Here is a 13,591-nt window from a genome sequence, read left to right on the forward strand (position 1 = left end):
GGGCATGTGAGGGTTGAGGCCTTCTCTGACGCTGATTGGGCTGGGTCACCGAGTGACAGGAGGTCAACGACGGGGTATTGTGTGTTCCTTGGTGGCAACCTAGTGTCGTGGAAAAGTAAGAAGCAAAGTGTTGTGACCCGCTCTAGTGCAGAATCTGAGTATAGAGCAATGGCTCATGTGGCGTGTGAGGTGACGTGGTTGTGTAATATCCTTGGTGAGACTGGTGTAGAAGTGAGTAAACCAGTTCCTTTATGGTGTGACAACAAAGCCGCTATACACATTTCGAGCAATCCTGTGTTTCATGAGCGCACGAAACATATTGAGGTAGATTGTCACTTTGTGCGGGACAAGATTCAACAAGGGCTACTTTCTGCTGTCCATGTCCGAACTGGTGATCAGCTAGCGGATGTGCTTACAAAAGGCCTATGTAGAGCTAGGGTTGAGTATATTTGTAACAAGCTGGGCATGATTAACATCTATGCTCCAGCTTGAGGGGGAGTGTTAGATGAATAAGGGTTAGTTAGAGTTAGGTGGTTTCTCTCTTGTTTGAATTTCAAATCCTGTGGCTGGAGCTCTTCCAACCTTTGTATAAATAGGAGTTCTCTTGTACAGAAATATATGAGAGTATACACTGTTTCTTGTGTTTCAACACTTAACAGAACTCATGACCTCTCATTTGAGAGAGTCACTTGTCTCTTGACCACAAGCTCTTTGAATGATAGCTAGTGTTAGAGTCACTGTTTAATTATTCAAGTTCTTTATTTTCCACCTTCCACTTAGCCTTTAATAAAACCTGATCAAATATATAAAGCATAACATCATATACAAATATAAAATCAACTGGATTTAAGAAAACACTTCTTTAAGTGACCTATTCCACTGTCCCTTCTTTCCCAGCCCAAAACAAAACAAACACAGAAAAATAATAACAAACTTATAAAGCGAGATAAGAAACCACAACCTTTACCTGCTTACTCCAATCCTTCTCAACCTCGAGCTAGGGACACTTTGTTCTAGTTGGTGCAATATGAGATAAATGAAATTGAAATCCCTAATAAGTTAGTGGAGTATTTTATTTAAACCAGAAAATAGGGTAGCAACATGTTGAAAAGCATTGACAGAACTGGTGTGGTGCTGGGTGCTAATGTGATGGTTGGTTGAATGATGGCGGATCTAACTTCTTACACTAACAGTGTTCAACCTCCTTGCCTAGATATTAAACCTCTGTGCTTCTGGCTGGGTGCTCAGTTCAGCCCCGTTCAGTGGTGATTGCTAATATGATGTGGTTGGTTGAAGATGGCGGATCTAACTTCTTATACTAACTAGAAAAGATTATACAATCTCTGAGGGACCTATTTATACAAAGCATAACATCATATACAAATATACAATCAACTGGATTGAAGAAAACACCTCTATAGACCAATTCCACTGCCCCATCTTAACAGCCCAAAACAAAATAAACACAGAAAAATAATAACTTATAAAGGAAGATAAGAAACCACAACATTTACCTGCTTACTCCAATCCTTCTCAACCTTTCCATATTCCAGACAATGCTTGACATGAATAACCTTGAGCAAGGGATACCTATGTTCTAGTAAGTACAATGTTAGATAAATGAAATTCAAACCCCTAATAAGCTAGTGGAGTAATCTGTTTATACCAGAAAAGTGGGGAGCAAAATGTTGAAAAGCATTGACAGAACCCCGATGTGACTTTCCTTATTCCAGACAATGCTTGACATGAATAACCTCGAGCAATGGATACTATCTTCTACTCAGTACAATGTTAGATAAACTAAATTCAAAGCCCTAATAAGCTATAGTGGGGTAATCTATTTATACCAGAAAAGTGGGGAGCAACATGTAAAAAGCATTGACAGAGCCGATGTGGTGCTTGTGGCTGGGTGTGCTTAGGTCAGCCCCATTACGTGGTGGTTGCTAATGTGATGGTTGGTTGAATGATGGCAGATCTAACTTCTTACACTAACAATGTTCAACCTCCTTGCCTAGATTTCAAACCCCTGTGACAAGAAGTGATCAAGAACAGACCTACAATACTTGAATTCTCAGGTTAGAAAAACTGTAAAAGTGCATTATAACCCTATCACGAAGTATTATGACCAAATAAATAAATTTGTAAGAGAATACAAATAAAGAATAAGTTAATCATGATGAGGAACAGTGTATAGGCAATCTCTTGGGACAATTCATCAATTATTTTACCAGTAAGAAGGTGGGTAATTTCTTTCTTCACACTGTAGTTTATTGCTTATGTTTTAATGAGTCCACTTTACCTTTTTGTCTTTTCCTCTTTGTTGAGCTTTTTTTCAGCAACTGCATTCATTCGTCACTGAAACATAACCACACAAGAAAGAGCAACTCAAAATGGAATAAACCAGTGACTCTGCCTCCCCCAGTCATAGCTTCATGGCTGCAACTTTAATATATACAAGTAAACAATCAAATGGATTGAAGAAAACACCTCTGTAAGTGACCTATTCCACTGCGGATAAGAAACCACAACATTTACCTGCTTACTCCAATCCTTCTCAACATTTCCTTATCCAGGCAAGAATTGATGTGAATATCCTCGAGCTAGTGATACTCTGTTTTAGTTGGTACAATGTTAGATAATTAAAATTGAAATCCCTAATAAGCTACTTGAATATTCTATTTATACCGGAAAAGTGGGGAGCAACATGTTGAAAAGCATTGACAGAGCCGATGTGGTGCCTTGTTGCTGGGTGCTTGTGGTGGTTGCTAATGTGACGGTTGGTTAAATGATTGTGGATCTAACTTCTTACACTAATAGTGTTCAACCTCATCGCCTAGATTTTAAACCCTGAAACCAGAAGTGATCGAGAACAGACCTACAATACTGGAATTTTCGGGTTAGTAAAACTGTAAAACTGCACTACAACCCTATCACACGAAGTATTATGACAAAATAAATAAATTTGTAAGAGAATACAGCGAGAATAATCATGATGAAGGACAGTGTATAAGGCAATCTCTTGGGCAAATTCATCAATTATTTTACCAGTCAGAAGGTGTGTAATTTCTGTCTTTACACTGTAGTTTATGGCTTTATATTTAAGTGAGTCCACTTTACCTTTTCCCGTTTCCTGTTTGTTGAGCTTTTTTTCAGCAAATGCATTCTCATTCGTTTCTGAAACATAACCACAAAGAGAGAGCAACTTACAATGGAATAAACCAGTGACTCTGCCTCCCCCAATCATAGCTTCATGGCTGCAACTTTTTTATATACAAGTATACAATCAAATGGATTGAAGAAACCACCTCTTTAAGTGACCTATCCCACTGCCCCTTCTTCCCAGCCCAAAACAAAATAAACACAAAAATAATAACTTATAAAAGGAAGATAAGAAAAACCACAACATTTACCTGCTTACTCCAATCCTTCTCAACCTTTCCTTATTCCAGACAATGCTTGACATGAATAACCTCGAGCAAGGGATACTATGTTCTAGTCAGTACAATGTTAGATAAATGAAATTCAATAAGCTAGTGGAGTACTCTATTTATACCAGAAATGTGGGGAGCAACATGTTGAAAAGCATTGACAGAGCCGATGTGGTGCCTTGTTGCTGGGTGCTTGTGGTGGTTGCTAATGTGATGGTCGGTAGAATGATGGCAGATCTAACTTCTTACACTAACAGTGTTCAACCTCCTTGCCTAGATTTCAAACCCCTGTGACAAGACGTGATCGAGAACAGACCTACAATACTGGAATTCTCGGGTTAGAAAAACTGTAAAACTGCACTATAACCCTACCTATCACGAAGTACTATGACAAAATAAATAAATTTGTAAGAGAATACAAAGCGAGAATAAGTTAATCATGATGAGGGACAGTGTATAGGCAATCTCTTGGGCAAATTCGTCAATTATTTTACCAATCAGAAGGTGTGTAATTTCTGTCTTTACACTGTAGTTTATGGCTTTATCTTTTAGTGAGTCCACTTTACCTTTTCCCTTTTCCTCTTTGTTGAGCTTTTTTTCAGCAAATGCATTCTCATTCGTTTCTGAAACATAACCACAAAGAGAGAGCAACTCACAATGGAATAAACCAGACAATGCTTGATGTGACTATCCTCGAGCTAGGGATACTATTTTCTAGTCTGTACAATGTTAGATAAATGAAATTGAAATCCCTAATAAGCTAGTGGAGTAATCTATTTATACCAGAAAAGGGGGAGCATCATGTTGAAAAGCATTGACAGAGCCGATCTGGTGATTGTGGCTGGGTGCTCTAGTCAGCCCCGTTACGTGGTGGTCGCTAGTTGAATGATGGATCTAACTTCTTACACTAACAGTGTTCAACCTCCTTGCCTAGATTTTAAAGCCCTGTGACAAGAAGTAATCAACAACAAACCTACAACACTTGAATTCTCGGGTTAGTAAAACTGTAGAAATGCACTATAACCCTATCACGAAGTATTATGACAAAATAAATAAATTTGTAAGAGAATACAAATAGAGAATAAGTTAATCATGATAAGGAACAGTGTACAGGCAATCTCGTGGGCCAATTCATCAATTATTTTAACAATCAGAAGGTGGGTAATTTCTTTCTTTACACCGTAGTTTATGGCTTTATCTTTTAATGAGTCCACTTTACCTTTTTCCCTTTTCCTCTTTCTTGAGTTTTTTTTCAGCAAATGCATTCATTCGTCTCTGAAACATAACCACGCAAGAGAGAGCAACTCACAATGGAATAAACCATTGACTCTGCCTCCCCCAATCATAGTTTCATGGCTGCAACTTTTTTACCCTCAAAAACCTACTTTAGGGTGCCAGCATTAAACCTGAAATTCGATGTCCTCCGGTGCCCATTTCCGGCGAAAGGCGGATTGGCGGGAAATAGTGTTTGAGATGGAGAGAACACTGGAAAACAAAGAAATAGGAAACCCAAACTGCTTGGAAATAGGAAGCTAACCATAAACTCCAACGGCCAAAAAAAAAAGAAAAAAATGTGCTATTGGAAATTATAAAAATAAATAAATAAATAAATTTTAAATTCCCGGGAGAAAGTCAGAGGACAAAACTCATTTGGTATTCTTCTCCTGAAGGTAGGGACAGAAAGTCCCTTATGATGAATGAAAACTATAATAAAGTTAAAAATAAAAAGAACAGCTAAAAAAAAAGTATTGAAACGAAATGAACCCTAAAAATGGATGAAAGCTATAAATATAAATATAAATATAATAGTAATAGTAATAATAAAAATAATAATAATAATAATAATAATAAATATAAAAAAAGACATATAATAACTAGTTTAAAATGAAAATGAACACCTATAAACAATAAAAATAAGGAAAAACAACAAACACCGAAATACTCCTAGGAAAAAATAGAATTAAATACTCAAAAAAATTTTAAATAAAAAATAAAAGTTATTTTAAAATATAAAACAAAATAGTATATTGAACTTACAATAAAAATTAAAAATATGTAGAGTATACTACTAAAAGAAAAAAAGAATGGTTCAAATTCATTAATCAAAGAGGATTAATGAGAGAAGGTCATTTACTTGTTAATTGCTTATCAGTTTCACTGTTTAATTCTTCAAGCTCATTATTTTCTACCCACCCACTTAGCCTTCAGTTCAACCATATCAATTATATAAGGCATATCATATACAAATATACTCTTTAAGTGACCTATTCCACTGCCCCTTCTTCCCAGCCCAAAACACACAGAAAAATAATAACTTATAAAGGGAGATAAGAAACCACAACATTTACCTTTTTTCTCCAATCCTTCTCAACCTTTCCTTAAAAATATGTAGAGTATACTACTAAAAAAAAAAGAAAGAATGGTTCAAATTCATTAATCAAAGAGGATTAATGAGAGAAGGTCATTTACTTGTTAATTGCTTATCAGTTTCACTGTTTAATTCTTCAAGCTCATTATTTTCTACCACCCACTTAGCCTTCAGTTCAACCTTATCAATTATATAAGGCATAACATCATATACAAATATACTCTTTAAGTGACCTATTCCACTGCCCCTTCTTCCCAGCCCAAAACACACAGAAAAAGAATAACTTATAAAGGGAGATAAGAAACCACAACATTTACCTTCTTTCTCCAATCCTTCTCAACCTTTCCTTATTTCAGGCAATGCTTGATGTGAATATCCAGGAGCTAGGGATACTCTGTTCTAATCGGTACAATGTTAGAAAATTGAAATTGAAATCCCAAATAAGCTAGTGGAGTATTCTATTTATACAGTAAAAGTGGGGAGCAACATGTTGAAAAGCATTGACGAAACCAATGTGATGGTTGGTTGAATGATTGCTGATCTAACTTCTTAAACTAATAGTGTTCAACCTCCTTGCCTAGATTTTAAACCCCTGTAACAAGAAGTGATCAAGAACAGACCTACAATACTTGAATTCTCAGGTTAGTAAAACTGTAAAACTGTAAAACTGCACTATAACCCTATCATGATGTATTATGACAATATAAATAAATTTGTAAGAGAATACAAATCAAGAATAAGTTAATCAAGATAAGGAACAGTGTATCCCTTATCTTTGTTGAGTTTTTTTTTTCCACAAATGCATTCATTTGTCTCAGAAAGATAACTACACAAGAGAGAGCAACTTACAATGGAATAAATCAGTGACTCTGCCTCCCCCAATCATAGCTTCATGGCTGCAACTTTTTTACTCTCCAAATCCTACGTTAGGGGACCGGCATTAAACTGAAATCCGACGTCCCTTTTCTTTTTTTCGGCAAATGCATTCTCATTCGTTTCTGAAACATAACCACAAAGAGAGAGCAACTTACAATGGAATAAACCAGACAATGCTTAATGTGAATATCCTCGATCTAGGGATACTATGTTCTAGTCTGTACAATGTTAGATAAATGAAATTGAAATCCCTAATAAGCTAGTGTTGTAATCTATTTATACCTGAAAAGTGGGGAGCATCATGTTGAAAAGCATTGACAGAGCCGATCTGGTGCTTGTGGCTGGGTGCTCTGGTCAGCCCTGTTACGTGGTGGTCGCTAATGTGATGGTTGGTTGAATGATGGATCTAACTTCTTACACTAACAGTGTTCAACCTCCTTGCCTAGATTTTAAACCCCTGTGACAAGAAGTGATCAAGAACAAACCTACAACACTTGAATTCTCGGGTTAGTAAAACTGTAGAAATGCACTATAACCCTATCACGAAGTATTATGACAAAATAAATAAATTTGTAAGAGAATACAAATAGAGAATAAGTTAATCATGATAAGGAACAGTGTACACTGTACAGACAATCTCTTGGGAAAATTCATCAATTATTTTAACAATCAGAAGGTGGGTAATTTCTTTCTTTACACTGTAGTTTCTGGCTTTATCTTTTAATGAGTCCACTTTACCTTTTCCCTTTTCCTGTTTGTTGAGCTTTTTTTCAGCAAATGCATTCTCATTCGTTTCTGAAACATAACCACAAAGAGAGAGCAACTTACAATGGAAAAAACCAGTGACTCTGCCTCCCCCAGTCATAACTTCATGGCTGCAACTTTTTTATATACAAGTATACAATCAAATGGATAGAAGAAACCACCACTTTAAGTGACCGGATCACTGCCCCTTCTTCCCAGCCCAAAACAAAATAAACACAAAAATAATAACTTATAAAGGAAGATAAGAAACCACAACATTTACCTGCTTACTCCAATCCTTCTCAACCTTTCCTTATTCCAGACAATGCTTGACATAAATAACTTCGAGCAAGGGATACTATGTTCTAGTCAGTACAATGTTAGATAAATGAAATTCAATAAGCTAGTGAAGTAATCTATTTATACCAGAAATGTGGGGAGCAACATGTTGAAAAGCATTGACAGAGCCGATGTGGTGCCTTGTTGCTGGGTGCTTGTGGTGGTTGCTAATGTGATGGTTGGTAGAATGATGGCAGATCTAACTTCTTACACTAACAGTGTTCAACCTCCTTGCCTAGATTTCAAACCCCTGTGACAAGAAGTGATCAAGAACAGACCTACAATACTTGAATTCTCAGGTTAGAAAAACTGTAAAAGTGCATTATAACCCTATCACGAAGTATTATGACCAAATAAATAAATTTGTAAGAGAATACAAATAGAGAATAAGTTAATCATGATGAGGAACAGTGTATAGGCAATCTCTTGGGACAATTCATCAATTATTTTACCAGTACGAAGGTCGGTAATTTCTTTCTTCACACTGTAGTTTATGGCTTTATATTTTAACGAGTCCATTTTACCTTTTGTCTTTTCCTCTTTGTTGAGCTTTTTTCAGCAAATACATTCATTCGTCACTGAAACATAACCACACAAGTGAGAGAAACTCAAAATGGAATAAACCAGTGACTCTACCTCCCCCAATCATAACTTCATGGATGCAACTTTTTTATATACAAGTAAACAATCAAATGGATTGAAGAAAACACCTCTTTAAGTGACCTATTCCACTGCCCCATCTTCTCAGCCAAAAACAAAATAAACACAGAAAAATAATAACTTATAAAGGGAGAAAAAGAAACCACAACATTTACCTGCTTACTCCAATCCTTCTCAACATTTCCTTATCCAGGCAAGAATTGATGTGAATATCCTCGACCTAGTGATACTCTGTTTTAGTTGGTACAATGTTAGATAATTAAAATTGAAATCCCTAATAAGCTACTTGAATATTCTATTTATACCGGAAAAGTGGGGAGCAACATGTTGAAAAGCATTGACAGAGCCGATGTGGTGCCTTGTTGCTGGGTGCTTGTGGTGGTTGCTAATGTGATGGTTGGTTGAATGATTGTGAATCTAACTTCTTACACTAATAGTGTTCAACCTCAACGCCTCGATTTTAAACCCCTGAAACCAGAAGTGATCGAGAACCGACCTACAATACTTGAATTCTCGGGTTAGTAAAACTGTAAAACTGCACTATAACCCTATCACGAAGTACTATGACAAAATAAATAAATTTGTAAGAGAATACAAAGCGAGAATAAGTTAATCATGATGAGGGACAGTGTATAGGCAATCTCTTGGGCAAATTCGTCAAGTATTTTACCAATCAGAAGGTGTGTAATTTCTGTCTTTACACTGTAGTTTATGGCCTTATCTTTTAGTGAGTCCACTTTACCTTTTCCCTTTTCCTCTTTGTTGAGCTTCTTTTCAGCAAATGCATTCTCATTCGTTTCTGAAACATAACCACAAAGAGAGAGCAACTCACAATGGAATAAACCAGACAATGCTTAATGTGAATATCCTCGAGCTAGGGATACTATGTTCTAGTCTGTACAATGTTAGATAAATGAAATTGAGGTCCCTAATAAGCTAGTGGAGTAATCTATTTATACCAGAAAAGTGGGGAGCATCATGTTGAAAAGCATTGACAGAGCCGATCTGGTGCTTGTGGCTGGGTGCTCTGGTCAGCCCTGTTACGTGGTGGTCGCTAATGTGATGGTTGGTTGAATGATGGATCTAACTTCTTACACTAACAGTGTTCAACCTCCTTGCCTAGATTTTAAACCCCTGTGACAAGAAGTGATCAAGAACAAACCTACAACACTTGAATTCTCGGGTTAGTAAAACTGTAGAAATGCACTATAACCCTATCACGAAGTATTATGACAAAATAAATAAATTTGTAAAAGAATACAAATAGAGAATAAGTTAATCATTATAAGGAACAGTGTACAGGCAATCTCTTGGGCCAATTCATCAATTATTTTAACAATCAGAAGGTGGGTAAATTTCTTTCTTTACACTGTAGTTTATGGCTTTACTTTTAATGAGTCCACTTTACCTTTTCCCTTTTCCTCTTTCTTGAGTTTTTTTTTCAACAAATGCATTCATTCGTCTCTGAAACATAACCACGCAAGAGAGAGCAACTCACAATGGAATAAACCAGTGACTCTGCCTCCCCCAATCATAGATTCATGGCTGCAACTTTTTTACCCTCAAAAACCTACTTTAGGGTGCCAGCATTAAACCTGAAATTCGACGCCTCCGGTGCCCATTTCCGGCGAAAGGCGGATTGGCGGGAAATAGTGTTTGAGATGGAGAGAACACTGGAAAACAAAGAAATAGGAAACCCAAACTGCTTGGAAATAGGAAGTTAACCATAAACTCCAACAGCCAAAAAAAAAAAAAAAAAAAAAAAAAAAAAAAAAAAAAAAAAGTGCTATTGGAAATTATAAAAATAAATAAATTTTAAATTCCCGGGAGAAAGTCGGAGGACAAAACTCATTTGGTAATCTTCTCCTGAAGGTAGGGACAGAAAGTCCCTTATTATGAATGAAAACTATAATAAAGTTAAAAATAAAAAGAACAGCTAAAAAAAAGTATTGAAACGAAATGAACCCTAAAAATGGATGAAAGCTATAAATATAAATATAATAATAATAATAATAATAATAATAATAATAAATGTAAAAAAAAAAAAAAAAAAGACAGACAATAACTAGTTTAAAATGAAAATGAACACCTATAAACAATAAAAATAAGGAAAAAAACAAACACAGAAATACTCCTAGGAAATAATAGAATTAAATACTCAAAAAAATTAAAAATAAAAAATAAAAGTTATTTTAAAATATAAAACAAAATAGTATATTGAACTTACAATAAAAATTAAAAATATGTAGAATATACTACTAAAAAAAAAAAAAGAATGGTTCAAATTCATTAATCAAAGAGGATTAATGAGAGAAGGTCATTTACTTGATAATTGCTTATCAGTTTCACTGTTTAATTCTTCAAGCTCATTATTTTCTACCACCCACTTAGCCTTCAGTTCAACCTTATCAATTATATAAGATATAACATCATATACAAATATACAATCAACTGGATTGAAGAAAACACCTCTTTAAGTGACTTATTCCACTGCCCCTTCTTCCCAGCCCAAAACACACAGAAAAATAATAACTTATAAAGGGAGATAAGAAACCACAACATTTACCTTCTTTCTCCAATTCTTCTCAACCTTTCCTTATTTCAGGCAATGCTTGATGTGAATATCCTGGAGCTAGGGATACTCTGTTCTAATCGGTACAATGTTAGAAAATTGAAATTGAAATCCCAAATAAGCTAGTGGAGTATTCTATTTATACCGTAAAAGTGGGGAGCAACATGTTGAAAAGCATTGACGAAACCGATGTGATGGGTGATGGTTGATGGTTGGTTGAATGATTGCTGACCTAACTTCTTATACTAATAGTGTTCAACCTCCTGGCCTAGATTTTAAACCCCTGTAACAAGCAGTGATCAAGAACAGACCTACAATACTTGAATTCTCAGGTTAGTAAAACTGTAAAACTGCACTATAACCCTATCATGATGTATTATGACAATATAAATAAATTTGTAAGAGAATACAAATCAAGAATGAGTTAATCAAGATAAGGAACAGTGTATAGATAATATCTTGGGCAAATTCATCAATTATTTACCAGTCAGAAGGTGGGTAGTTTATGGCTTTATCTTTTAATAGTCCAATTTCTTTTTATCCCTTATCTTTGTTGAGTTTTTTTTTTCGCAAATGCATTCATTTGTCTCAGAAAGATAACTACACAAGAGATAGCAACTTACAATGGAATAAATCAGTGACTCTGCCTCCCCCGATCATAGCTTCATGGCTGCAACTTTTTTACTCTCCAAATCCTACTTTAGGGGGGCCGGCATTAACCTGAAATACGACGTCCTCCGGTGCCCGTTTCCGGCGGAAGGTGGATTGGCGCGGGAGAGAGTGTTTGAGACGGAGAGAATTTTGAGGGGTGGGAGAGAACGCCGAAAAAACAAAGAAATAGGAAATTTAAACTGCTTGGAAGTAGGAAACCCTAAACTCCAAGGGCAAACAAATTTTGCCGGCATTAACCAGTGACTCCACTGCCTCTCCCAATCATAGCTTCATGGCTGCAACTTTTTTAACCTCCAATCCTACTTTAGGGGGCCGGCATTAACCTGAAATTCGACGTCGCGTTTCCGGCGGAAGGCGGATTGCGCAGGAGATTGGGAGAGTATTTGAGACGGAGAGAATTTTGTGGAGCCGGAGAGAACGCCGAAAAAAAAAAAAAACAGTGAAATTGAATTCTGAACTGCTTAGAAATAGGAAAGTAGGAAACCCTAAACTCCAACGGGCAAAAAAAATTGTGCTATTTGAAATCTTAAATAAAAATAAATAAAGTCGTTCCCTTTTTTTTTTTTTAACATTTTGAATCGCTGAAAAATATCTGGCTCCATCCCCGTTAGGGAATTTAATATTTATTTATTGGATTTTTTTTTTTGAGTCATACTAAAAAAAATTCCAATAGCCCATTTTTTCTTTTAAAACATAATTTCCTTTCTTTTTCAGTTTCTTTCATTTATTTATTATATAATAGGAACATTTAAGGTAAAACAACAAAAACAAAAACAAAATAACAAATATAGGTCATGTTTGACCCATAATCTAACAAAATTAATATAATGTCAATTTATTATTCTCAAAATTTAAATTATATGTGATTCATATTTTCTTTGTTTGTATTTCAAATACCATTATTATAGTTGACAGCTAATAAATAAAAACATCCTTTTTATCTATTATAACATTATAAATAAATCTTTAATAGGTAGTCGTGCATCGCACGGGACAATACTAGTTTATTATAATAGGAATATTTCGAGTAAAATAACAAAAACAAAAACAAAATAAAAAAATATAGGTCATGTTTGACCCATAATCTAACAAAATTAATAAGTTTTTATGTTCACAATTTATTTAGTTTGGTCAAATCACACTATATCAATCAATAAATATTAAAACTACTGAAGATTCATAGTCCATTTTTTGAGAAAGATTTTTCTTTTTTTTTTTTAGAATTGAGCCAAACGATAAAACTTTGAGCTCTGACTAACCTATAGGTCAACAAAAAAATTAATCAAAGTTATTTATTTATTGAGTAAATACCACCTATGGTCCCTCGAGTTTGATGGCATCGCCATCAATGGTCCCTAACTTCCGTAATTACCATCCGTCATCCTCCGAGTTGTCAAAAGTTACCTTCTAGAGTCCTTCCGTTACTTCCTCCCGTCTCAGCCGTCAAAATTGAGGGTAATATTGTCATTTGACTTATACGAAAAGAGTTAATACCAGCCAAGGTCCCTCGAGTTTGGTGGTTTGGCCATCTTTAGTCCCAAATTTCCATATTCCATTATTTTCCTTCTGTCATATTCTCTTCTTCAAATGTATTATTATTACTATTATTTATAGTTATTATTAAATTCTTATTATATTACTATTATTTAAAGTTATTATTGTTATTATTAAATTATTATTATTATTGTTATTGTTACTATTATATTATTAGCATTAAATTATTACTATTATTATTATTGTTGTTGTTATTATTATTATTATTATAATATTCATATTCATATTATTATTATTATTATTTTTATTGTTATTGTTATTATTAAATTATTATTATTATTATTGGTGGTTTGGCCATTTTAGTCCCAAACTTGGCTAAACAATATTAAAGAAAGTGGGTGGTTTCTCAACTTCCAACTCGAACTCCCTCTTCTCCTA

General features: G+C 34.9%; 2 long non-coding RNA genes across 3 annotated transcripts; both read right to left on the minus strand.

The window, feature by feature from the left end:
- Nucleotides 1-1,101: 1,101 nt before the first annotated feature.
- LOC109193178 lies at nt 1,102-9,935 on the minus strand. Its single transcript, XR_002056216.1, has 3 exons — nt 9,914-9,935; nt 9,557-9,577; nt 1,102-1,229 (listed from the first exon to the last, which is right to left on the minus strand). It is a non-coding gene; the product is annotated as an uncharacterized LOC109193178 (long non-coding RNA).
- On the minus strand, nt 3,299-9,357 carry LOC109193177. Of its 2 annotated transcripts, none has more exons than XR_002056214.1 (3): nt 9,317-9,357; nt 6,081-6,142; nt 3,299-3,318 (listed from the first exon to the last, which is right to left on the minus strand). It is a non-coding gene; the product is annotated as an uncharacterized LOC109193177 (long non-coding RNA). The 2 variants fall into 2 exon arrangements; XR_002056215.1 differs by lacking the exon at nt 3,299-3,318 and adding an exon at nt 6,019-6,029.
- Nucleotides 9,936-13,591: the final 3,656 nt, after the last annotated feature.

Source organism: Ipomoea nil, unplaced genomic scaffold (assembly GCF_001879475.1).
Source record: "Ipomoea nil cultivar Tokyo-kokei standard unplaced genomic scaffold, Asagao_1.1 scaffold1834, whole genome shotgun sequence".
Lineage (NCBI taxonomy): Eukaryota > Viridiplantae > Streptophyta > Magnoliopsida > Solanales > Convolvulaceae > Ipomoea > Ipomoea nil.